The sequence below is a fragment of the Bos indicus genome, chromosome 15, assembly GCF_029378745.1.
Source record: "Bos indicus isolate NIAB-ARS_2022 breed Sahiwal x Tharparkar chromosome 15, NIAB-ARS_B.indTharparkar_mat_pri_1.0, whole genome shotgun sequence".
Taxonomy (NCBI): Eukaryota; Metazoa; Chordata; class Mammalia; order Artiodactyla; family Bovidae; genus Bos; species Bos indicus.
The window spans coordinates 10,409,456-10,436,445 of record NC_091774.1 but is presented as its reverse complement, the minus strand read 5'-3'; the positions used below and the strand labels follow the sequence as shown (position 1 = coordinate 10,436,445).

Genomic DNA, 26,990 nt, shown 5'->3' with positions numbered 1-26,990 from the left:
GAATAAAGTCTATAAAAACTGACTTCAGCCTGCTGTCTCCTTTGTGAAGATATTTGCTGCAGAGTCTGAAAAACAGTTTTGTTCCATGACATTGGACTTAGGGGAGATACAAGTTTTTCAAGGTAGAAGATGTATGTGGTAAGTGTATGACAAAAAGCAGTGGTAAGTGTATGACAAAAAGCAGTAACAAGGCTAGTCTGGGAGTTCATGGTTTTGTGAAATAGAATATTTCAGCAACGAATTCTGCACTTAGTTACTTGCTGTAGGCAACCCTTTTGACCCCCTCACTGAGGAAGCAAAAATGACTAAAGGAGAAATATTCTAGTTTTCTTGACATTGGATGGTATTCTTAACTAATAGTGACAGATGTAAGAGTATGGCTTCTAGTGGTTGCTGCTAATGCCCGAGCTTCACGCTGTTGGGAAATGAGGAAGGTCTGAAGACGTGTGAACATGTGTGAGAAAGGAATTCAGATGATGAAAGGTGAACATGGGTTTAGAAAAGTTTTATTTTTGCAGCTCTACCAATCTCTCTTATTGTTTTCATATATATATATATATATATATATATATTTTTTTTTTTTTTTGGTACATCAGTGTGCCAATAACATTTGGACACATTTTTCAGAACCAAGGTCCTAAAAGGCACATATTACAATTTACTATTATGAAGTCACTGCACTGAGAACTCTTTTTTGTATGTTAAGGTTATTTCTTATCATTTTAGTGTTGCAACCATTTTGGTCTTAGAAATGGGAAAATTTTTTTAGCTAAAGATTATTAAATTTCCACAGTTTGAAGTGCCTTTAGGAGACATTGCACAACTATTAACTCACACTAAAATTTTTCTATAAATGTTTCAATCATTAATGCTTTGTAGCATATGAGACATTTTTATAATAAGTCTGTATTTTTAATTTCATGAAAACTGAGCTTGTCTTTGCACTTTTCTGAAAACTCCATTTTGAAGATTCAGGCATAAAACTTTGTCTTTATTACTATTTCATATACCCAATGAAAAGATCTTTAAATAGTATAAAATCTACAAATATAATATGCTGAGGTCCAGCCCCAGCTGATCCAGGGAGTTCAAAAGGGAGATGGCGTTGGCGAATACACTGGCTTTAATTAGATATTAGAGATATAAAGAGTAATAGAATGAGGATAGCTCAGCAGGAAAATTCAGTGGAGAAAGGCTGAGTAGCTTGGTTTACGCGGGAAACCAATAAAACTTCAAGACAAGAAGTTTGCACCACTTACGTAGGCCACAGGCGTCCTTCCGTTCTCCCGAAGGAGAGGAGACACTGAGGCCTCCCCGGTCGGATCTTAGAAGCCCAGGCAAAATTAGTAAGCTTGGTGGGCTCCGCTCTCCAGATGGAAACTCAGCCAGAGTTTGAGATAAAGAATGACATGAGGAGACCAGTATTTTGAGGAACTGATCCCCTTCTTTATTTTCCAGGGTCTGTTTTTATACACTGAGATGTTATACAAAAGTCATGCGGGGTCAGCAGTCCTGATTTTTATCAAAGTCAGGTGCTTCATACAAATGTATACAGAGGTATTAGGGCTGACTATTTATGACCCTCTCCTTGTGATAGCGGTCAGTCAACCAGAACACTTATTTCTCCAGGGGTGACTATTTTTGAAACAGACGCCACCTTTTGAAGGTACCGGATAAAGTTACATTCCTATAGGGTGAGGGTGTAGTGGGTTTTAATTAAGGAAAGAATTTGCTTAGCCTAAGGTCTAACGTGATTAATATCAAAGGTTAATACTTATTTCTTCTATATATTCATTAATGTGTATAAGGGCAGGGGATGTGGAGACTTAGCAGTAAACATTAGCTCAACAAATAGAAAACGCTTCACCAATACAATTTCTAATCAGCCCACTATACTTATACTAACAGTTTTCTAACTTCTCTAAGGAACATGTTTGTAGAAGGTTTAAAGCATCCCATGCCTCTCACGGTTGGGAGGCTGTGAGCAATCACATGTGGCCGGACAAGCCTGTCAGTCAGGCTAGAGAACCTTAAGAGGAGTTTGTAAGTTTGGAACACTCCTGTCATGCCCAGGAACTAATGTTAACTGGTGCTCTAAGTTAACTCCTTCTCCAAAAGAGGTGGTGGGGGACAGCCCCCTGTAAAGTCAGAGGTGTAGGTGAGAGCACAAAGTAGTAAAGTAGGCAGGCTCTGATTATGGGGGTAGATGCTCAAGAATTTCCAGGGGGACTCCTGAGGCTCGATCCCGCTTTTGTGTATGTCGAGCCTCCTTCCTCATGACCTTTGCCATGGGCGGAGCGCCTCATGCTGGCCCCCGACAATAATAGATATTTGAGAGGAATAAGTAATCTATTAATAACTTCAAGTAAATAACAGGAAAGGGAAGTGAAATGTTAGTCACTCAGTTGTGACCGGCTGTTTGCGACCCCATGGACTGTGGCCCACCAGGCTCCTCTGTCCATGGAATTCTCCAGGCCAGAATACTGGAGTGGGTTGCCATTCCCTTCTCCAGGGGACTGAACCTGGGTCTCCTGCATTACAGGCAGACTCTTTACAATCAGAGCCACCAGAAAATTCCTAGGAAACAGAAGAGATAAATATCTATAATTAAGCACAATTTAATCACTGTGCTCATTTAGTTCTCTTTTCTTCACATACTATCTGATGTCCAGGGGAGTTAAGAGAACTGTGTGGTTTTGTGTAGTTAATGAATGACTAGAATTCAGTGTGATAACTCCCTGTCTCAGGGTTCTTTCTAATGCTGTAACCTTGGACATGCACGGAAAGCCAAAACATCAGGGTATTTATCTTTCAGCCTTTAGGATTCATGTCCAAATGGAAACCTTAACTGGTTTTGAGGAAATATAAATAAATTAAATCTGAAGGGATCACATCATAGTAACTTCAAAACCTTTATAAAATTAAGTACATTATTATCATCATTTTGCAATTAGCTTTCAAACAGAACAGAGAGAGAGAAGCCTTGGGAAAAAACCTATGCTTCATCCAAAATGTCTGTGGGGTAGTCTGCACATTTTTTCCATTTCATTGCTAATGAGTCATTTTCACCTGATGCCTGCTTGCCCCACTCCCCTCTGAAGAACCAGCTGTCAGTGTCCACAGCTGAGTGAGTTTGGTATCAGACAGGTGGCAGCAGGGTGGGGAAGAAATCGTGTCAGTGGGATGTAGTTAATCTGAAATTAGGATGATCCACCTGGTATCATTAAAAATTGACTATATTTCCTAAATGGTTCACTACAATATAACCAATACTTAAAAGTTAAGGTTTTAAATATCCTTGAAGAGATAAATAAGAGTATTTGTCTTTAATTAAATATTTGGGTAGTTTTTACAGTGTTAGATCAATGAAGTCTGTTTAATAATGCCAGAATTTTATAACCTGTTTACAGGAAAAAAAAATGAATTGATTTGTGATTTTCTGGATTCTGGCATTTACTCACTCTGTAAACTTCTGTGTGCTATGGGCCTCTGGAAAAAGAAAAAACAAACAAAAAAAAAAAGATTTGACATTAGTAAAACCATGTTGAGGCTTAAATGACCCATGTTATTGGAAGTGTTTGTGATACTTAATGTGTGTAGGTATTCAAAATTGCATTGCCATCGGTAGTTTTTCAGTAAACTATTTTTTAATTCTCATAACCACCTGGGAAACAATTCTAAGTTACTTAATGCAGCAAACAAGATCCCTAACCACATAATGCAACTCATATCCCTAGCTACAAATATACCCATTCATGTTCAACTGTCATCTTCAGCATGAAAGTCTCCTCCTCCTGAAAGCCTTCCCTGAATGCTCAACAATGGACTGGATACCTTCCTGTGATTCTTAAGTGCCAGGCTGACCTCTTTTACAGAACTTATCAAACAGCACTGACTGAAACTGGCTGTTCACCAATCTTGCTGTCTCACTGGATCCACTTAACTACAGGTCTTTATTTTGTTCACATTTGAAATTCCAGTAACTAGCACAATGAATAGAACATAATAAGAAAATTATATACACACAGAGGAAATAAATGTTATGCATATAAATTACAAAAACATATAAATAAGAAAAAAAAAGAACTCCAGCCTCTTATCTGATTTTCAGTTTAACTATCATTCCAGCTACAGAATGAATAATATTTCATTTTTTTTTTTTTAATTTTGTTGGAGTATAGTTGCTTTACAGTGTTTTGTTACTTTCAGGTGTACAACAAAGTGAATCAGTAGAATATACACGTATATTCATTCTTTTTTAAGATTATTTTCTTATATAGGATATCACAGAATGTTGAGTAGAGTTCTCTGTGATATACAGCGTGCCCATGTTGGTTATCAATATGTATATAGTAGTGTGTGTATATTCATTCTAAGCTCCTGATTTATCCCTCCTCCCACGTTTCCCCTTTGGTAACCATAAGTTTGTTTTTGATAACTGTAGGTCTGTTTCTGTTTTAAAAAAATTAATTTGTATCATTTAAATTAGATTCCACATATGAATGATATATGATATTTGTCGTTCTCTCTCTGACTTACCTTAGTACGATAATTTCTAGTTCCATTTGTGCTTATGTATACTCACTCACTTCAGTCTTGTCTGACTCTCTGCGACCCTATGAACTGTAGCCCACCAGGATCCTCTCTCCATGGGGTTCTCCAGGAAAGAATACTGGAGTGGGTTGCCACGCCCCTCTCCAAGGGATCATCTTGACCCAGGGATCAAACTTATGTCTTCTGTGTCGCTTGCATTGCAGGTGGATTCTTTATCACTGAGCCACTAGGGAAGCCCCCAATGGCATTATTTCATTCTTTTATGGCTGAATATACAATATCCCACTATATATATGCACCACAGCTTCTTTATCCGTTCCTCTGTAGATGGACATTTGGGTTGCTTCTGTGTCTTGGCTATTGTAAATAGTGCTGTAGTGAATACTAAGGTGTATGTATCTCTTAGGATTATGGTTTTCTCTAGATATATGCCTAGAACTTGGATTGCTGGATCATACAGTAAGTCTATTTTAGTTTTATACAGAACCCCATACTGTTCTCCATAGTGGTTATACCAATTTACATACCTACCAATGTTGCAGGAGGGTTTACTGCTTGTGGACATTTTGGTGATGGCCATTCTGACTGGTGTGAGGTGATCCAGTTCAGTTCAGTTCAGTCACTCAGTCATGTCCAACTCTTTATGACCCCATGGACTGCAGCACACCAGGCTTCCCCAAACTCATGTCCATCAAGTTAGTGAAGCCAACCAACCATCTTATCCTCTGTTGTCCTCTACCTCTCCTGCCTTCAATATTTCCCAGCATCGGGGTCTTTTCCAATAAATCAGTTATTCGCACCAGGTAGCCAAAGTATTGGAGCTTCAGCTTCACGATCAGTCCTTCCAAAGAATATTTTGGACTGGTTTCCTTTAGGATTGACTGACTTGATCTCCTTGCAGTCCAAGGGACTCTCAAGAGTCTTCTCCAGCAGGAGAATTCAAAAGCATCAATTCTTTGGTGCTCAGCTTTCTTTATGGTCTCTCTCATCCATTGTAGTTTTGACTGTACTTCTCTGATAATTAGTTATGTTGATCACTTTTTTCATGTGCTTTCTGGGCATTTGTATGCCTCATGAACAATATTTTAAAGTGGATACAGAGTGAAATGCAAAGAGGCTGATTCAATAGCAATGCAGAAAATATGCTCATTTAAATGAATGGTAATGGGAATAGAGAAGACAAAGTTCTGAAATGTATAGGGATCAAGTAAACATGATTTGATAAACTACTGAATTCATGGTTGAGGAAGAATGAGATATCTGAGAAAGCCTTAAGGTTTGTGGCTTTTGCAAGATGGAAAGATGATGGAATCATTCACTGAGATAGAGAATGCTGGAAGGTGATATGATTGTTAAGGGTTGACAGGGAAGCAAACATTGAACAAACAGGTGAAGGGAAGCAAACATTGTTCCTGGTTTCAATTTTAGATATGTTAATTTTATCATGAGTTTGAAAAATCCAAGAGAAAAAAATGGTTATAAAGTTGGCACTTGTTTTTGTTTAGGTAATGTAATGAAATCAAGGATTACCTCAGAAGAGATTATAACATGAAGATTAAAGGCCAAGAATGAATTTTGATGAAATGCACACTTAAGAGTCTGATAGAGAATAAGATAAAGTTCCAAAAAGCAAAATAGAATATTGGGAATGAAGGGAGATATTAATGGAAAAAAGGAATGAATGTGAGGTGTGAAAATGAAAACAGTCATAGATACCTCTTTTGAGGAATGTGGTTGTATTGGGTAAAATGAAATAGGGAAAAGTGAAAGGAGGATGTGGGGTTAAGAAAATGTGATACTTAGTGTTTTGTTGTGTACTTTACTGGGACAGTGTTTGCAGAGATATTTGGTCAAACATTTTTCTAGGTGTTTCTGTGAGTGTGTTTCTGAAGGAGATTGATACTTTAATCCTTTGGCTAAGTATAGCAGATTGTACTCCCTAATGTGGGTGAGTCACATCCAGGGAATTGAAGGCCTGAATAAAGCAAACAGTCTAATTTTCATGTAAGAGGGAATTCCTCTGCCCACCTGCCTTCAGTTGGAATATCCGTTTTCTCCTGCCCACAGACTTGAACTGAAACATTGGTTCTTCTTGGGTCTGGAGCCTGCTAGCCTTCAGCAAGGACTATGCCCTTGGATCTTCTGGTTGCTAACTCCAAAGGTTAGTTTTCATTCCAATCCCAAAGAAAGGCAATGCCAAAGAATGCTCAAACTACCACACAGTTGCACTCATCTCACACGCTAGTAAAGTAATGCTCAAAATTCTCCAAGCCAGGCTTCAGCAGTATGTGAAGCGTGAACTTCCTGATGTTCAAGCTGGTTTTAGAAAAGGCAGAGGAACCAGAGATCAAATTGCCAACATCCACTGGATCATGGAAAAAGCAAGAAACTTCCAGAAAAACATCTCTTTCTGCTTTATTGACTATGCCAAAGACTTTGACTGTGTGGATCACAATAAACTGTGGAAAATTCTGAAAAAGATGGGAATACCAGACCACCTGATCTGGCTCTTGAGAAATTTGTATGCAGGTCAGGAAGCAACAGTTAGAACTGGACATGGAACAACAGACTGGTTCCAAATAGGAAAAGGAGTACGTCAAGGCTGTATATTGTCACCCTGTTTATTTAACTTATATGCAGAATACATTGTGAGAAACGCTGGACTGGAAGAAATACAAGCTGGAATCACGATTGCCGGGAGAAATATCAATAACCTCAGATATGCAGACGACACCACCCTTATGGCAGAAAGTGAAGAGGATCTCAAAAGCCTCTTGATGAAAGTGAAAGTGAAGAGTGAAAAAGTTGGCTTAAAGCTCAACATTCAGAAAACAAAGATCATGGCACCCGGTCCCACCACTTAATGGGAAATAGATGGGGAAACAGTGGAAAGTGTGAGACTTTATGTTTCTGGGCTCCAAAATCACTAGAGATGGTGACTGCAGCCATGAAATTAAAAGACGCTTACTCCTTGGAAGGAAAGTTATGACCAACCTAGATAGCATATTCCAAAGCAGAGACATTACTTTGCCAACAAAGGTTCGTCTAGTCAAGGCTATGGTTTTTCCTGTGGTCATGTATGGATGTGAGAGTTGGACTGTGAAGAAGGCTGAGCGCCAAAGAATTGATGCTTTTGAACTGTGGTGTTGGAGAAGACTCTTGAGAGTCCCTTGGACTGCAAGGAGATCCAAGCAGTCCATTCTGAAGGAGATCAGCCCTGGGATTTCTTTGGAAGGAATGATGCTAAAGCTGAAACTCCAGTACTTTGGCCACCTCATGCGAAGAGTTGACTCATTGGAAAAGACTCTGATGCTGGGAGGGATTGGGGTCAAGAGGAGAAGGGGACGACAGAGGATGAGATGGCTGGATGGCATTGCTGACTCGATGGACGTGAGTCTCTGTGAACTCTGGGGGTTGGTGATGGACAGGGAGGCCTGGCGTCCTGCGATTCATGGAGTCTCAAAGAGTCGGATACGACTGAGCAACTGATCTTATCTGATCTGATAGTCACTTTTTATGTTAGTCCAATTCCTATCCATGGCCCATTTATATATTCTTACTTTAACCTTCTTCTCTTTAAACACAAATGTAATGATCAGGTCTACTGTTCTTTAAAAGAATTTCTACCATGAATGTCTTCAAGAATCAGCCTGCCGTAATATAGCTCATTTTCATGACATTCACACAAATCATATCTGTCCCTGACTCACTCTTGGCCTTTCTCTGTCTTGGTCAGCTGGTCACAGGAGCCTCTGAAGATACAAAACTAAGTGAAAGCACTATTGATCCAGTAATGAAAGTCAGGGCTACCTCCTCTGACACAGATCTTGAATAACATTTAATGGAAAAAACAGACTACAAGAAAAGTGGAATGCAGGTAGACACATGGCAATGAGAACCATTGATTCAATTCACTTTATCACTCTGGTTCTGATCATGTCTGATTTGGGATGTGGTGTCTACATCTTTCAGGGCTTTCCAGGTGGCACAGTGTACAGAATCTGCCTGCCAGTACAGGACATGCAAGAAATGCTGGTTTGATCCTTGGGTTGGGAAGATCCAATGAAGAATGCAATGGAAAGCCACTCCATTATTCTTGCCTGGAAATTCCAGGACAGAGGAGCCTGGCAGGCTACATTCCTTGTGGTTACAAAGACTCAGACATGACTGAGTGACTGAGCACACACACATCTACATCTTTACCTAAAATGGGTAAACCACATCAGGAGGCTCAAAGGGTATATGGGATTCAGTATTTCTGAGTGGTTTAGCCAGATGTCCCTATTATGAATCTCAGCATCTAACTCCTTCCCAATCAAAACTCTGACCCTGGGGTAACAGACTTGTTAGATATGCAAATTCATATTTCTGGAGCTCAGCTACTTTTATAATTAACTCATGGACCTGAGCCTCAATTTTTTGCCCTCTGCCTCTAAGAGATGATAGTCTTTACATGCTAATTAAGATGTGCTGTGGTTTCACACTTTGAGGTGGTGATTAGCAGTGATGTGCTGGTAAAACAACCAAATGAGTAAGTTTTAAAAATCCTAATTTATAGTGTTTACTGATTCTGGGTTTAAATATTCCCATATAGGCTGAATTGAATATGAATGTACCTTAAAAACTTTCTTAATATTTATCAGTTGGCTATTGTAAGTGAGTTGTCTCAGTATACTGCTGGAATCACTCCAGGTCTCTCTTTGTTTTTCACAAATGAAGTAATAGAACCTAATTCATTCTGGAAAGATTCAATATTGTTATTCCTTGCTTTCAGTGGCAACAATATTTGAAGAAAGAAAAATCAATGGATTAATTTACAAATTAACAATTAGAAAAAGTAAATGATATTTATCCAATGAGAGGAAACATATGTTAAATGTAATTACTTCTCTTTTAAATATGAAATAAATCATTAATGAATGCTATTATATTTTTTCATCCAGTTTTATAGAGATATTATTTAGATGTTTGTATAAGTTTAAGGTGTTCAGCATAATGATTTGGCTTCAGTTCAGTTCAGTTCAGTCGCTCAGTCATGTCCAGCTCTTTGCGACCCTATGAATCTCAGCACGCCAGGCCTCCCTGTCCATCACCAACTCCCGGAGTTCACTCAGACTCACGTCCATTGAGGCAGTGATGCCATTCAGCCATCTCATCCTCTGTTGTCCCCTTCTCCTACTGCCCCCAATCCCTCCCAGCATCAGAGTATTTTCCAATGAGTCAACTCTTCGCATGAGGTGGCCAAAGTACTGGAGTTTCAGCTTTAGCATCATTCCTTCCGAAGAAATCCCAGGGCTGATCTCCTTTAGAATGAACTGATTGCATCTCCTTGCAGCCCAAGGGACTCTCAGGAGTCTTCTCCAACACCACAGTTCAAAAGCATCAATTCTTCGGTGCTCAGCTTTCTTCACAGTCTAACTCTCACATCCACACATGACCACTGGGAAAACCATAGCCTTGACTAGACTGACCTTTGTTGGCAAAGTAACGTCTCTGCTTTTCAGTATGCTATCTAGGTTACATACATGATTATCAATGGTTATCACCTTGAGCTTAATGTATATTTATCACCTATAGACAGAAAAAGAAATAATAGAAAATATTTCTTTGTAATAAGGAAGCTTGTGACTTATTCTCATAACAACTTTCTTATATAGCATACAGCAGTGTTAATTATTGCAAACATCCACTGGATCAAGAAAGCAAGTGAGTTCCAGAAAAAATATCTACTTCTGCTTTATTGACTATGCCAAAGCCTTTGACTATATGGATCACAATAAACTGTGGAAAATCTGAAAGAGACTGGAATACCAAACAACCTGACCTGAGAAAGTTTTATGCTGGTCAGGAAGCAACAGTTAGAACTGGACATGGAACAACAGCCTGATTCCAAATAGGAAAAGGAGTACGTCAAGACTGTATTGTCAACTTGCTTATTTAGCTTATATACAGAGTACATCATGAGAAATGCTGGGCTGGATGAAGCACAACCTGTAATCAAGATTGCCAGGAGAAATATCAATAACCTCAGATATGCAGATGACACTACCCTTATGGCAGAAAGTGAAGAACTAAAGAGCCTCTTAATGAAAGTGAAAGTGGAGTGTGAAAGAGTTTACTTAAAGCTCAACATGCAGAAAACTAAGATCATGGCATCCAGTCCCATCACTTCATGGCAATTATATGAGAAGACAATGGAAATAGTGACAGACTTTATTTTCTTAGGCTCCAAAATCACTGCAGATGGTGACTGCAGCCATGAAATTAAAAGATGCTTGCTACTTGGCAGGAAAGTTATGACCAACTTTAACAGCATATTAAAAAGCGGAGACATTACTTTGCCAACAAAGGTCCATCTAGTCAAAGCTATGGTTTTTCCGGTAGTCATATATTGATGTGAGAGCTGGACTAGAAAGAAATCTGAGTGTCAAAAACTGATGCTTTTAAACTGTGGTGGTAGAACTCTGGAGAGTCCCTTGGACTGCAAAAGATCCAACCAGTCCATCTTAAAGGAGATCAGTCATGAGTGTTAATTGGAAGGACTGATATTGAATCTGAAACTCCAATACTTTGGCCACATGATGTGAAGAACTTACTCATTTGAAGAGACCTTGATGCTGGGAAAGACTGAATGTGGGAGAAGGGGATGACAGAGGATGAGATGGTTGGATGGCATCACCAACTGAATGGGCATGAGTTTGAGTAAACTCTGGGAGGTGGTGATGGACAGGGAGGCCTCCCATGCTGCAGTCCATGGGGTTGCAAAGAGTAAGACAAGAGTGAGTGACTGAACTGAACTGAAGGGAACGTTTCATGCAAACATGGGCACAATAAAGAACAGAAATGGTATGGACCTAAGAGAAGCAGAAGATATTAAGAACAGGTGGCAAGATTACACAGAATAACTATACAAAAATGATCTTCACAACCCAGATAATCATGATGGTGTGATCACTCACCCAGAGCCAGACATCCTGGAATGTGAAATCAAGTTGGCTTAGGGAAGCATCACTATGAACAAAGCTGGTGGAGGTGATGGAATTCCAGCTGAGCTATTTCAAATCCTAATGGATGATGCTGTGAATGTTCTGCACTCCTTATGCCAGTAAATTTGGAAAACTCACAGTGGCCACAGGACTGGAAAATGTCACTTTTCATTCCATTCCCAAAGAAAGGCAATGCCAAAAAATGCTCACACTACTGCATAATTGCACTTATCTCACATGCTAGTAAAGTAATGCTCAAAATTCTCCAAGCCATGCTTCAACAGTGCATGAACATTGAACTTCCAGATGTCCAAGCTGGATTTAGAAAAGGCAGAGGACCTAGAGATCAAATTGCCAACATCCTTTGAATCATTGAAAAAGCAAGAGAGTTCCAGGAGAACATCTACTTTTGCTTTATTGGTTACATCAAAGCCTTTGACTGTGTGGATCAGAAGAAACTGGAAAATTCTTCAAGAGATGGGAATACCAATAATTACATACACTTACATGATTTTCAAACATATTTAAAAATGAAGGTCACAAGCTTTTAAGATTAATAAATATTGTAAATCCTCTAAATAAATGGAAAATAAAAACAACTTAATTATGTGAATGCTAACAACAGTACAGGATTACTATAAAAGCTTTCCAAAAGCTGAAATACAAGAATTAATAAATGTGCTATTTTTATTTCAGTTTTATTGAGGTATACTTGACATATAAAGTTGTAAGATATTTACAGTGTACTTTGTGATGATTTGATATCTGTATACATTGTGAAGGACTTCCCAAGTGGCACTAGCAGTTAATAATCGGCCTGCCAGTGCAGAGGATTCAGGAGACCAGGGTTCAATCCTTGAGTCAGGAAGATCCCCTGGAGCAGGAAATGGCAACCCACTCCTGTATTCTTGAAGCTTTTGAAATCCATGAAAATTTACCTTTGATATCCTTTTCTGTTTCTTAGTAAATACAAATTATAAAGGAAAAATTAAATCTGGTGATGTAACAACTCAGTAAATATACAATATTTAGACAAACTATAAACATCTATTGATACTGTTAAATAGCATAGTCATTTTCTGAATAGCTAAACTGAACAATTATGTAAAATATTTAGTAAGAAAAGTAGATTTTGTTAAAATACTGGAAAGTTAAAAAAATATTTGTAACCGTAATAGCAGATATATTTTCTTAACAGGTGACCTTAAAGGATTGCTGTTTAGTGTCACTCAAGATCTACTAAGCATCATTTTTTGGATGACTGTGGCAAAAGGATATCTGTACAAAACCAGTTCCTTTCTGAAGTTTATAGTTGGGGCCCTGTTTTCAGACATAAGGTACAGTTTATCTTTTATTAATATACCTTTGAAACTTAAAGGAATGTTGAAGGAAAATAATAATAAAATAATGTAAAATAATGTAAAAGTAATGTAAAGCCTGTGTCTGCCAGTTATGGAATTCCTTAACAACAACTCAATATTTTAAGGATTTTTTTTTACTTGAAATAACTTTCATTTTAAATGAAAAAAAAAAAAAAACTTAGTTGTATTGGTAAACACATTCTACAAAATATAGTAAAATATTGAAGTGAAAATAGTAAAATATTTTGTTTTTATTAAAATTTTAGTTTGATATGAGCTTGGTAAGTACATAAATATTGTGTTAAATTGCTGAAAAGTATAAGAGAAACAGTACTCTCATATAGCCTCCTGTTTGATATCTTTATCTACCAACATCCTTTTGGTTGGATTTTATGTTTATTGACAGCTTGAGTTTGAAGGAAGTACTTAGGTTATATTAGCAGAAAGTCATAGATAGAAAGAACATCAACCTAACAACATCCCAAATCATTAAATATCAGTTACATCTATTTTGAGTAAATATAAGCATTGTGTAGTTAAATAATAATCATTTAAAATGAATAAACTGTTTTATAATACATGATTAGAAACATGTTTAATATTCACAAGTGTGCATGAAGAGATTATTTCAATTTAATCCACTGTGTGCTACTTAACTATAAAATGTATGATATATTTTGAGATAATCAACTCAGGAGGTCAATCCATTTTGGATATAGAATTGTCTGTTCTTGTTTTCTAATTATTCATAAAACATTGACAATATCATTCCTAATTTCAAGGCTACTATGGATTTGTCCTTTAATTTGTCAGGTTAATTGAAGTTAATTGATTTGAAAAATTGTAAAGTATTTTCTATATCTATTCTATGCTTTCAGTTTCTTCAGGCTTGAAAATTACAGGAGGAAAGTGACTAAATCTAAATTAGAGAACAGTTCTGTAGAAGAGTGTGAAGTCAAGAGTCTAACGTGCAGTTTACTTTCTGCCAGTCACAGTCATGTTCTGGCAGATCACTATAGAAAACTTTACATTTCAAGTGTTTTAATTCATTCCGTGAAATGATACCAGTCTTTCATTTTTATTGAAGGTCTTAACTGCACCAGGTATCTTTAAATTAATTTTATGGATTAAAAACAACATTAATTTTTCATCTTTTCAAACACTAGAAAATAAGGGGAGAGAAAATTTAAGGAAGTAGATTGAAACTCTCTGACAGTGAAACCCCAAACTGAACTGTAGAAAAGAGTTAGTTCCCCATGAATTAGTCCACTGGCATATTCTAATATTGGACAGACTTTTCAGCCAAATTTTGCCATCATAATTCTCCTTGTTACTACAAGAATTATCTGAGAGTATGTTGCTACTGCTGCTGCTGCTGCTAAGTCGCTTCAGTCATGTCCGACTCTGTGCAACCCCATAGACGGCAGCCCACCAGGCTCCCCCGTCCCTGGGATTCTCCAGGCAAGAACACTGGAGTGGGTTGCCATTTCCTTCTCCCATGCATGAAAGTGAAAAGTGAAAGTGAAGTCGCTCAGTTGTGTCCGACTCCTAACGACCCCGTGGACTGCAGCCCACCAGGCCCCTCCGTCCATGGGATTTTCCAGGCAAGAATACTGGAGTGGGGTGCCATTGCCTTCTCCAGAGAATATGTTACATATATAGAAAATGAAATTAATGATTTGTGTTCTAACTATAAAAGATATATACACATTTGGAAAGTGTTATTTCCTGTACATCAAGCATTTTGTCTTCAACTCTTAATCATTGGAGGATCTTAGCAAATGAAACTCTATATTAACATGTGACTTATCTAATATCAGTGATATCAGAGATAAATTATATGCAGACACCTTAATTGAATTTTGCAGTTTTAGGAACCTTATTTATGGTGCTTGTGATATTTTTAGAGAAAGACAACTGAACACAGCATAGCAGCTGCAGGTAAGAGGATTTGGGATCTAATGCTCACTTCCAGTTGGATGATGGATATTCAATTCTAAATTTACGGTAGACATATTAGCAGATGGAAATAGAATAGAGTAAATGCCTATGCCACCTGTGAGCAAGTGCATTTTATCAATTACCAGGTGAACTGTGTTAAATTCAAGTCATTCAACAGAACTCTAATTCTTGAGAAGAGACTTTTTGTCAGCCTATTAATATATTTAGATTTCACATTGAGGTTGGAAACATTTTACTATACAGGGAACCTATGGACACAGGTTTGAGCAGAGCATACTTAACTCTTGTTGTGTCACTCATATTATTATTCTGTCTGTATAATTGAAAAGAATATTGGTAGAATAGGAAACAGTTGAAACAAATGAGACAAACTGAACGCTCCAAAAAGACATAAGTGAATTAGAATTGATGCATCTGATGAGAGTGAATTCACAGTGTCACTTTAAATAAAGCCCTGTTTCATTTAGGTACCTAGTCTGTCACTACAACTACTAAAAATATTCAGGGAAGGCACTGACAGTTTCATTTGACACAATCAATTAAATTCCTCCCATACTAAAAGTTAACATGTGTGTGTGTGTGTATATTAAAAGGGGTCTTGAGTTCAGCCTCTGACAATGAAATGTTTCACTGAATAGCTTACACAGTGCTATTTAATAGACATTGGCTCAGTTCCAAGAGAAAAAGCTTCATTCCATTAGAGAAGAGCCCGAGTTTGGCTCTAGGTTTATAGATTTTCAGAATTGGCAGAATTATTATCACCTAATAAAAAAAAAATAATTCCCAATTCTTGGTATCGGTGTGTGTAAATAAAAGAGTCCAACAACTAATAAAAATAGAGTGGGGTGTCTTGTTTTAAAGAAATGAGAAATTTAATTCTTCATCCTTAATATTCTTGAAAATTGCATAGAAATTTGAAAGAAAAGTCCTTTTCACATGCTTTAGTTGCATACATGTATTGTGTATGTTAACAGCTTTGCTACTTGTTATGATATCCAGAGTTGGCAGCTTAAAAAATGAGGACATCGCATAAAAATAGTTTTGTTTTGGCTGCATATTAGGACTTTCTAACAATTGCAATGTCCACAATAGTCTTTCAAGTGTAGTGTGTCCAAATCAGTGGGAATGTATGATTCCTAATGGTCACGATGGGAGATAGAAGAGTTCTCTCCAAAATTGTTATTCACTAATATAACCTTAATTTGTCCTAAGATGTTTGTTATCAGTTCAGTTCAATGTTTGTTATAAAGATAAGTATTTTGCCACTTGTAAAAATCAGCTATTTAATGTTAACTATATTTTAGATTTCTCTCTTTTGGAAGATACTATTTTCAAACACTTCTTGGAAAATCTGTTATATGAAGTATACAAAAATACATAGATACATGAATGAAAATAGAATGACTTAAATAATTTGTTCATTTCAGTTCAGTCACTTGGTCGTGTCTGACTGTTGCAACACCATAGACTGCAGCATGCCAGGCCTCCCTGTCCATCACCAACTCCCGGAGTTTACCCAAACTCATGTCCATTGAGTTGGTGATGCCACCCAACCATCTTATCCTCTGTCATCCCCTTCTCCTCCTGCCTGCAGTCTTTCCCAGCATCAGGGTCTTTTCCAGTGAGTCAGTTTTTCGCATCACGTGGCCAAAATATAGGAGTTTCAGCTTCAGCATCATTCCTTCCAATGAACACTCAGGACTGATCTCCTTTATGATGAACTGGCTGGATCTCCTTGTAATCCAAGGGACTCTCAAGAATCTTCTCCAACACCACAGTTCAAAAGCATCAATTCTTCAGCACTCAGCTTTCTTTGCAACTCTCACATCCATACAAGACTACTGGAAAAACCATAGCCTTTACTTAGACAGACCTTTGTTGGCAAAGTAATGTCTCTGCTTTTGAATATGCTGTCTAGGTTGGTCATAACTTTCCTTCCAAGGAGTAAGCATCAAATATTATATAATTTTAAGTTGTATGAATTTCTTGGAATTTATCTAAGCATTTATCTATCTGCCAGTTGTAGAGTTGAGGGGGTGGTTTAAGTTCACTACCAAGGGGTGATCTTCAATATGAGATTTTTCATAGAAGATATATCGGTGAATTAATGTTTTTCCAGTTGGAGTACCTACGGATACAAAGAAAACTAAATTAGCCTAAAGCAAGAGGGGAAATAACAGTAATCAGTTTGTGTAGTAATATAAAGGAGTGCGTAGGTTTTATATTACATATACTTTTGCTAGCATGATAGAAGGCATTTAAAAACTATAAACATTCAAACACTTCCAGTGATATGAATGTATTCAAAAATGTCATACATGATACTTGACAAATAGTAATGTTTACTGAATATTTCTATTGTTGAAAGAATTCATAACAACAGGGAATGTTGACATTTTGGCTATGCCATGTTCTTCTATATCTGTATATAGATGCCAGGGAAAACTGAGTGTGGAAAATAAGAACCAAAATGATTTTTCTGGAGTAGTTTTCAAATATAAGAAAGTTTCTGTTTAATCTTGCTTATATACAAGCAATGGGACCCTCAAATGCTTAGTTAATTGAATGTCTCAAGTCTATCCTACAAAATATATTAGGGGCTCTGTCTCTGCCACGGAGAAGGAAATGGCAACCTACTCCAGTATTCTTGCCTGCAGTATCCTGGGGATGGAGGAGCATGGTGGGCTGCCATCTGTGGGGTCTCACATAGTCGAACACGACTGAAGCGACTTAGCAGCAGCAGCAGTTTGCTGCTATCTCTCCCAGTAGATGTATGAAATTGTTGCTCTTTCTGTACTAAGCTTAGTTTACATAGAAAATCCCAGACAGAAAAATTATTAGTAAGATATAGATCCTTTTCCCTAAAAACTGTCATCTTTTTTTTTTTTTTTTTTTTTTTGAGAGTTCTACTGAGTTTATCTTACCCTTATTTATTTGGTTCTTTGACATATTCTGTAGACTTTGAAGTTTGAGCATAATCTGAGATAGCGTTCTAATCCTAGCTTTGTATTTATTTTTAATATAAATTTATTATTTTTAATCGGAGGCTAATTACTTTACAATATTGTATTGAATGCACTGATGTGATTTTGACAAATGGAAAGACTACAGGCTTTGGAATAATAAAAAGCAAGGCTTGAATTTCTGCTGTAAATTTACCAACTGTGGAAACTTGGCCTTAATTGTTATGTACTTTGTTTCCTTCACTTTTAAAGAGTGGGTATCTCATTTTACAACTCCAGTACTCTTGCCTGGAAAATCCCATGGACGGAGGAGCCTGGTAGGGTGCAGTCCATGGGGTCACTAGGAGTCAGACACGACTGAGAGACTTCACTTTCACTTTTCACTTTCATGCATTGGAGAAGGAAATGGCAACCCACTCCAGTGTTTTTGCCTGGAGAATCCCAGGGGTGGGGGATCCTGGTGGGCTGCCATCTCTGGGGTCGCACAGAGTCAGACATGACTGAAGCGACTTAGCAGCAGCAGCATAATCTGTTTATCTGTCTACCTACTTATCTATTCATCTATCATCTGGAAGGTGTTTTTTATTATTGCTATTGTGATATAATGTGTAGCACATTATTTTACCACTAAGTAGAATAAAATTTCACTTGAGAGTCTGGTGAGATTTTAAAAAGTAAAGATGGAGGGAAGTTTTAGTTTGGTTTACTCCTCTCCATTAGTTCCTGTCTTGTTGTAGCAAAGATTTAGAATAGTGGACCACTTGTAACTCAATCAGACTGCATTTTATGAAGAAGACATCAGGCAGTATTTGTAATGACAAACTAGTTACAACTCAGATACAGCTCAGTTTCAGCTCAAGTGGGAAGCAGGCAGCACACTCCTGATATGCAATGGCAGGCCAAGTCATGAAGAAGCACACTGATAGCTCTTGGCTTCCCTTTTTATACCTTCTGTATCCTCCCCCTGGTGTCTGACTGGATAAGCCCAATGCAGACAGAGCTTGGTATCAGTGTTCTCCTTATTGGTTATGCCCAGGACCAATCAGGGAAGGGGGTGTGTCCGCACTCCAGTCTTCAACCTCCTCTTCCAAAGGCATTTTTAAAAATTTTACCTGTTGCATAGTTCCACCATCGTGGACTCTTTTTTTCCATTCTAACTACCTGATAGAAAGAAAGAAAGGAAAGAAGAGAAGGGAGGAGTAGGGATAAGAAGTAGAGAAGGTAGGAAAGGGGTAGAGAGGAATGAAGGAAAGAAAGAAGAAAAGCAAAAGAAGGCAGGAAGAAACAAAAGGAAGAGTAAGGAAAGAAAGGATGAAGTAATGCAAGGAAAGAAATAGAGATGTAGGGAGGTAAGAAGGCAAAGAGCATAAAGAAAAATAGATATGACTCTTTCATAACATTAATAATATTTAAATCCTGGCACTGTTGTGGGATATGAAATAAACACAGAAAAGTGACTCACTTGTCATAAGTTTTTAGAAGATGGAATACCAAAAAATGCTCCTGATCTTAATAGAAACAATGATTAAATAATACTCTGACTTATTTTTGCCAGCACATAGCAATATTTCCTCATTCTCTCTAGTACATTAGAGAGCCTGGAGATGTAATAACTGCACTTCTCTGAAGACCTGCCAGCAAGACTCAAGGTTAGAGTCCACTCAACAGGAGACATGAGATATGGAAGTTATAAGAGAAGTAGAAATCTTACATGATCTTTCCAGTTCTAGTCACCCCTGATGCCTTCCTTAATATCTTATGTCTTAGTGTTGGAAGCAATGATCATTAGTGACAGCTATATATAATTTTTGCAAATCATCTTTGAAAGCTAATGGTTAATTGAAGGTTTAGCAGCAATCTTTCTGAGATTCGTTTGTCCAGCCCTTTTAACAGTTTATTTTGTTGTTGTTCAGTCGCCAAGTCATGTCTGACTTTGTGACCCCATGAACTTCAGAATACCAGACTTCCTTGTCCTTCACTATCTACCGGAGTTTGCTCAAATTCATGTCCATTGAGTCAGTGATGCCATCCAACCATCTTGTCCTCTGTCACCCCCTATTCCTCCTGCCTTCAATCTTCCCCAGCATCAGGGTCTTTTCCAGTGGGTTGGCTCTTTGCATCAGGTGGCCAAATTATTGGAGCTTCAGCTTAAGAATCAGCCCTACCAATGAGTATTCAGTGCTGATTTCCTTTAGTATTGACTGGTTTGTTTTCCTTGTTATCCAAAGGAGTCTCCAGAGTCTTCTCTAAGCACCACATCTTGATAGAATTCATTATTCAGTGCTCAGCCTTCATTATGGTCCAACTCTCACATTCGTACATGACTACTGGAAAAACTATAGGTTTGACTATATGAACCTTTTTTGACAAAGTGACGTCTATGCTTTTAAATATACTGACTAGATTTGTCATAGCTTTTCTTCCAAGGAGCAAGTGTCTTTTAATTTCATGGCTGCAGTCACCATCCACAGTAATTTTTTGAGCCAAAGGATATAAAATCTGTCATTGTTCCAATTTTTCTCCATCTATTTGCCATAAAGTAATGGGACTGGGTGCCATGATCTTCGTTTGTTGAATGTTGAGTTTTAGGCTAGCTTTTCTACTCTCCTCTTTTACCCTCATCAAGAGGCTCTTTAGTTCCTCTTCACTTTCTGTCATTAGAGTCGTAACACCTGCATATATGAATGAGGTTGTTGATATTTTTCACTGAAATCTTGTGATTTCAGAATGTGATTTATCCAGACCTACATTTTGCATCATTTACACTTCATAGAAGTTAAATAAGCAGAGTGACAACATACAACCTTGTTGTACTCTTTTCCCAATTTTGAACAAGTCAAGTGTTCTGTGTGTGGTTCTAACTGTTGCTGCTTGTCCTGCATACAGCTTGCTCAGGAGATAGGTAAGGTGAACTGGCATTCCTGTCATTTTAATAATTTTCCACAGTTTTTTTGTGATCCACACAGTCAAAGCCTTTAGTGGAGTCAATGAATCAAAGTAGATTTTTTTTTCTGATATTCCCTTGCTTTTTCTATGATCCAGTGGTTGCTGGCAATTTGATCTCTGATTCCTCTGCCTTTTTTAAATTTAGTTGTATGTCTGTAAGTTCTTGGTTCACATCATGATGAAGCCTTTTGAGTATAATCTTGCTGGCATGTGAAATGATCATATTTAGTAGTTTGAACATTTTTTGGCATTGATTTTCTTTGTGATTGGAATGAAAAGTGACCTTTTCCAGTCCTGTGTCCACTGCTGACTTTCTCATATTTGCTGACATATTGAATGCAATACTTTATCAGCATCATCTATTAGATTTTGAAATAGTTGAACTGGAATTCCATCACCTCCACTAAAATTGTTCGTAGTAACACTTCCTAAGGCCCATTTGATTTCCCATTCCAGAATGTCTAACTGAGTGACCACACCATCGTGATTATCCATGTCCTTGACATTTCTGTCCTTTATTGAGCCCATCTTTGCATAAATATTCCCTTGATATCTCCAATTTCCTTGAAAAGATCTCTAGTCTTTCCCATTCTATTGTTTTCCTCTATTTCTTAGTATTGATCACTTAAGAAGGCTTTCTTATCTCTCCTTGCTTTTATCTGGAACTCTGTATTCATTTGGTTGTATCTTTCCATTTCTCCTTTACCTTTCACTTCTCTCTCTCTCTTTTTTTTTTTTTCTCAGCTACTTCTAAGGCCTCCTCAGACAACTACTTTCCCTTTCTTTTTGTGGGGGATGGTTTGGTCAACTTCTCCTGTACAGTGTTACCAATCTCAGTCCATAGTTTTTCAGGCACTCTCTCTACCAGATCTAAACCTTTGGATATATTTGTCACCTTCACTGTATAATGATAAGGGACTTGACTTAGATCATACCTGAATTGCCTGTCCTTTACTGTGCCCATCTTTATATGCAATGTTCCCCTGGCATCTCTAATATTCTTGAAGAGATCTCTAGTCTTCCCCTCTATTAATTTCCCCTTTTTTTCTGCACTGATCACTCAGGAAGGCTTTCTTATCTCTCCTTGCTATTCTTTGGAACTCTGCATTCAAATAGATATATCTTTCATTTTCTCCTTTGCCTTTAGCTTCTCTTCTTTGATCAGCTATTTTTAAGGCCTCCTCAGAGTACAGAAATGGAATGGACATATCATAAGCAGAAGATATTAAGAAGAGGTGGCAAAAATACATAGAAGAACTATACAAAAAAGAACTTCATGACCCAGATAACCACGATGGTGTGATCACTCACCTCGGGCCAAACATCCTGGAATGCTGAGTCAAGTGGGCCTTAGGAAGCATCAGTACGAACAAAGCTAGTGGAGGTGATGGAATTCCAGTTGAGCTATTTCAAATCCTGAGAGATGATGCTGTGAAAGTGCTGCACTCAATATGCCAGCAAATTTGGAAAACTCAGCAGTGGCCACAGGACTGGAAAAGATCAGTTTTCATTCCAATCCCAAAGAAAGGCAATGCCAAAGAATGCTCAAACTACCACACAATTGCACTCATCTCACATGCTAGTAAAGTAATGCTTAAAATTTTCCAAGCCATGTTTCAGCAATACATGAGCCGTGAACTTCCTGATGTTCAAGCTTGTTTTAGAAAAGGCAGAGGAACCAGAGACTAAATTGCCAACATCTGCTGGATCATAGAAAAAGCAAGAGAATTCCATAAAAACATCTATTTCTGCTTTATTGACTATGCCAAAGCCTTTGACTGTGTGGATCACAATAAACTGTGGAAAATTCTTAAAGAGATGGGAATACCAAAACACCTGACCTACCTCCTGAGAAATCTGTATGTAGGACAAGAAGCAACAGTTAGAACCAGACCTGGAATGGCAGACTGGTTCCAAATCAGTAAAGGAGTATGTCAAGGCTGTATACTGTCACCTTGCTTATTTAACTTATATGCAGAGTACATCATGTGAAATGCCAGGCTATATGAAGCAAAAGCTAGAGTCAAGATTGCTGGTAGAAATATCAATAACCTCAGATATGCAGATGACTACACCCTTATGAAGAGGAAATAAAGACCCTCTTGATGAAAGTGAAAGAGGAGAGTTCAAAAGTGGGCTTAAAACTCAACATTCAGAAAATTAAGATCATGGCATATGATCCCATCCCTTCAAGGGGAGTAGATGGGGTAACAATGGAAACAGTAACAGACTTTATTTTCTTGGTCTCCAAAATCACTGCAGATGGTGACTGCAGCCATGGAATTCAAAGATGCTTGCTCCTTGGAGGAAAGCTATGACCAAACTTGACAACATGTTAAAAAGCAGAGACATTACTTTGCCAGCAAAGGTCCATCTAGTCAAAGCTCTGGTTTTTCCAGTAATCATGTATGAATATGAGAGTTGGACTACGAAGAAAGCTGAGTGCGGAAGAGTTGATACTTTTGAACTGTGGTGTTGGAGAAGACTCTTGAGAGTCTCTTGGACTGAAAGGGGATCCAACCAGTCAATCCTAAAGAAATCAGTCCTGAGTGTTCATTGAAAGGAATGATGCTGAAGCTGAAACTCCAATACTTTGGCCACCTGATCTAAATAACTGACTCATTGGAAAAGACCCTGATGCTGGGAAAGATTGAAGGCTGGAGGAGAAGGGGATGACAGAGGATGATGTGGTTGCCTGGCATAACTGACTCGGTGGACATGAGTTTGAGTAAGCTCTGGCAGTTGGTGATGGACAGGGAGGACTGGCATGCTGCAGTCCTTGGGGCCCCTTTGAGTCAGACATGACTGTGTGACTGAACTGAACTGATACCTGAATTGCCTAGTGGTTTTCCCTACTTTCTTCAATTTTAGCCTGTATTTTGCATTAAGAAGCTGATTATCTGAGCCACAGACAGGTCCGTGTCTTATTTTTGCTGACTGTATAGACCTTCTCCATCTTTGGCTGCAAGGAATATAATCAATCTGATTTCAGTGTTGACCCTTCTGTGGTGTCCACGTGTAGAGTCGTCCCTTGTATTGTTGGAAGGAGGTGTTTGCTATGACAAGCGCATTCTCCTGGCAGAACTCTTGTTAGCCTATTCCCTGCTTCACTTTGTACTTGAGGCCAAACTTGCATTCTACTCCAGATATTTCTTGATTTCCTGCCTTTGTATTCCAGTACCCTGTGATGAAAAGGACATCTTTGTTGCTGTTGTAGTTGTTTGTAGAAATTCTTGTTGGCACCTAATATCTAAATCTCTTTCTGCTTTAAATTGTTCTTTTTATCATTTAATGACTAAGTCATGTCTACCTCTTTTGGGACTGTTTGGACTGTACCCTGGCAGGCTCCTTTCTCCATGGAATTTCCCAGGCAAGAATACTCGATTGGGTTGCCATTTCTTTCTCCAGGTCATCTTCCCCACCAAGGGATCAAACCCATGTTTCCTGGATTGGCGGGTGGTTCTTTACCATGGAACTACCATGAAAAAATGAAAGGTAGTTCAGTGGTTCCATTTTTATTTTTTAACTGTCCTTGGCAGATTAAGAAAATGCATAAAAATAAAAAAATGTAAAAAAGCTGACAGCATATATATAATAAATATATACTAAACCATAAAGAAATGCATACAAACATAGAGATATATTATGTTCATAGATCTGGACTCAATTTCAAAGAAATCTTAGTCCTCCCTCAGGAAATATAACATCACTATAACATAGTGTGTTAGTAGGATAGATTAGACTCCTGAGGCAGTGTTTTGAGAACCCAGAAAACTTTATGTGTCTCTATACAAATTTGGTGTACAGATCAGTGGAGAACAAATATGCTGTCTCACAGGTTTTTCTAATAAAATAGTTTTCCATTATAAAAAATAAATAAAATCAGATCTCTCAGCATTCCATGCAATAAAGAAATAAATAACTCTAGGTACATTTTTAAATTAAACTTAAAAAGCAAAGTTTTAAACAATAAGGATAAAATACTGGTAGGATTTCATTCCTTCAAGATAGAGAAATATCTTTAAACATGGAAAATAGTCTATTAATAAACAAAATAATACATGTCATTACAATTTGAAGAAAAAAAGAAGGTAAAAATAAGATTATGGTGAAACATCTTGGTACCAAACTCTTAACAGCTCTCTTTTGTTATGAAATTAAACAAACACAACAACAAAAACTCTGATATTGGCAATCAATACTTTTACAGACAAATGTACTGTAGAATAACTTTCCAAGTTTACAGTTTGCCAGCATGATAGATTGTAATATTGTTTTTAATTTGTTATATAATTTAAAATGTGATTTACTATATAATTTGTCATGTGATTTACCTGTCCTTAGACTTTGGGCTTAGCCATGTGACTTTCTTTGGCCAATAGAATGAGGCAAAAGTAATAGTACATCAGCTTTCCCTTAGGCCTTCAGATACTTTGTGCATTTTCACTCTGTTGTTCTTTTTTCATCACCGTGAGAATAAGGAGAAAAAGAGAGTAATGCCACCCCAGGTCAACTACTCTAGGCAGTTCAGTTCAGTCACTCAGTCATGTCTGACTCTTTGTGACCCCATGAACCGCAGCAAAACAGGCCTCCCTGTCCATCACCAACTCCCAGAGTTCACTCAAACTCATGTCCTTTGAGTCGCGATGCCATCCAGCAATCTCATCCTCTGTCGTCCCCTTCTCCTCCTGCCCCCAATCCCTCCCAGCATCAGAGTATTTTCCAATAAGTAAACTCTTCGCATGAGGTGGCCAAAGTACTGGAGTTTCAGCTTTAGCATCAGTCCTTCCAGTGAACACCCAGGACTGATCTCCTTTAGAATGGACCGGTTGGATCTCCTTGCAATCCAAGGGTCTCTCAAGAGTTTTCTCCAACATCACAGTTCAGAAGCATCAATTCTTTGGCGCTCAGCTTTCTTGACGGTCCAACTCTCACATCCATACATGACCACTGGAAAAACCATAGCCTTGACTAGACAGACCTTTGTTGGCAAAGTAATGTCTTTACTCTTTAATATGCTATCTAGGTTGGTCATAACTTTCCCCATCTGTTTGTCATGAAGTGATGGGACTAGATGCCATGATCTTAGTTTTCTGAATATTGAGCTTTAAGCCAACTTTTGCACTCTCCTCTTTCACTTCCATCAGGAGGCTCTTTGGTTCTTCTTCACTTTCTGCCATAAGGGTGGTGTCATCTGCATATCTGAGATTATTGATATTTACCCCAGTCATGTTGATGCCAACTTGTGCTTCCTCCAGCCCACCGTTTCTCATGATGTACTCTGCGTATATGTTAGATAAGCAGAGTGACACTATACAGCCTTGATGTACACCTTTTCCTATTTGGAAAAAGTCTGTTGTTCCATGTCCAGTTCTAACTGTTACTTCCAGGCAAGCCTAGCCTTAATCAGCTGACCTTCAGCCACTCAAAATAAGTAATGATAATAAATATATTTTTAAAAAACATTGAATTTTGGGATGGCTTATTGTACAGCAATGACTAACTAATATAACTATTACTCACAAAGAAATTTCTGTTCCACTTGTTCTTGACATTTATTTTCCCTAAACATGTATTTTTGCTGCCCTTCTCCAATTCTACCATTCTTAAATTATTAAGTCTATCTGGCATATCCTATACCCCCGGTTTTCCCTCTTTTCATGTTCAAGATTAAGGTCACATGCATCTGTTTCCACAATATGTGTCAGACTCTTTTTGCATTAAATAAGGATCATGACCCATACTGACTGACATTTATCAATTGTTTGTTCATCTGCCCTATTTCCTATACAATATTTTGTAAAGCTAGGCATTTTAACCTTCTACTAATCTACTCTCTGTAAAGCTTTACACATAATGCATTCTTAGTAACTGGACAAAAAGCCATAAGTTGTGATTTACATAGTTGATGTTCATCACTAAAATGACAGATTTTTATATTAGGCAGAGAGATTAATTTCATTTACAAGTTAGTCCTCCAGATTTAAGTTTCCTCCTTATTTTTCTATGAGGATTGTTACAAAGTGACAGAAAGTGAAAGTGAAGTTGCTCAGTCGTGTCCGACTCTGCGACCCCATGGACGGTAGCCTACCAGGCTCCGGGATCCATGGGATTTTCCAGGCAAGAATTCTGGAATCGGCTGCCATTTCCTTCTCCAGGGCATCTTCCCAACCCAGGGATGGAACCCGGGTCTCCTGCATTGGAGACAGACGCTTTAC

At 37.9% G+C, this 26,990-nt stretch overlaps 1 protein-coding gene across 2 annotated transcripts in view; it reads left to right on the top strand.

Annotated features, from left to right (window-relative positions):
* Positions 1–26,990, top strand: part of CNTN5 (contactin 5) — a 1,681,138-nt gene that overhangs the window by 405,513 nt on the left and 1,248,635 nt on the right. For both annotated transcript variants that reach the window (XM_070803337.1, XM_070803338.1), the window contains exon 2: positions 12,739–12,877. The gene's annotated coding sequence lies outside the window, so the exon portion shown is untranslated. The remainder of the gene's footprint in view (positions 1–12,738; positions 12,878–26,990) is intronic.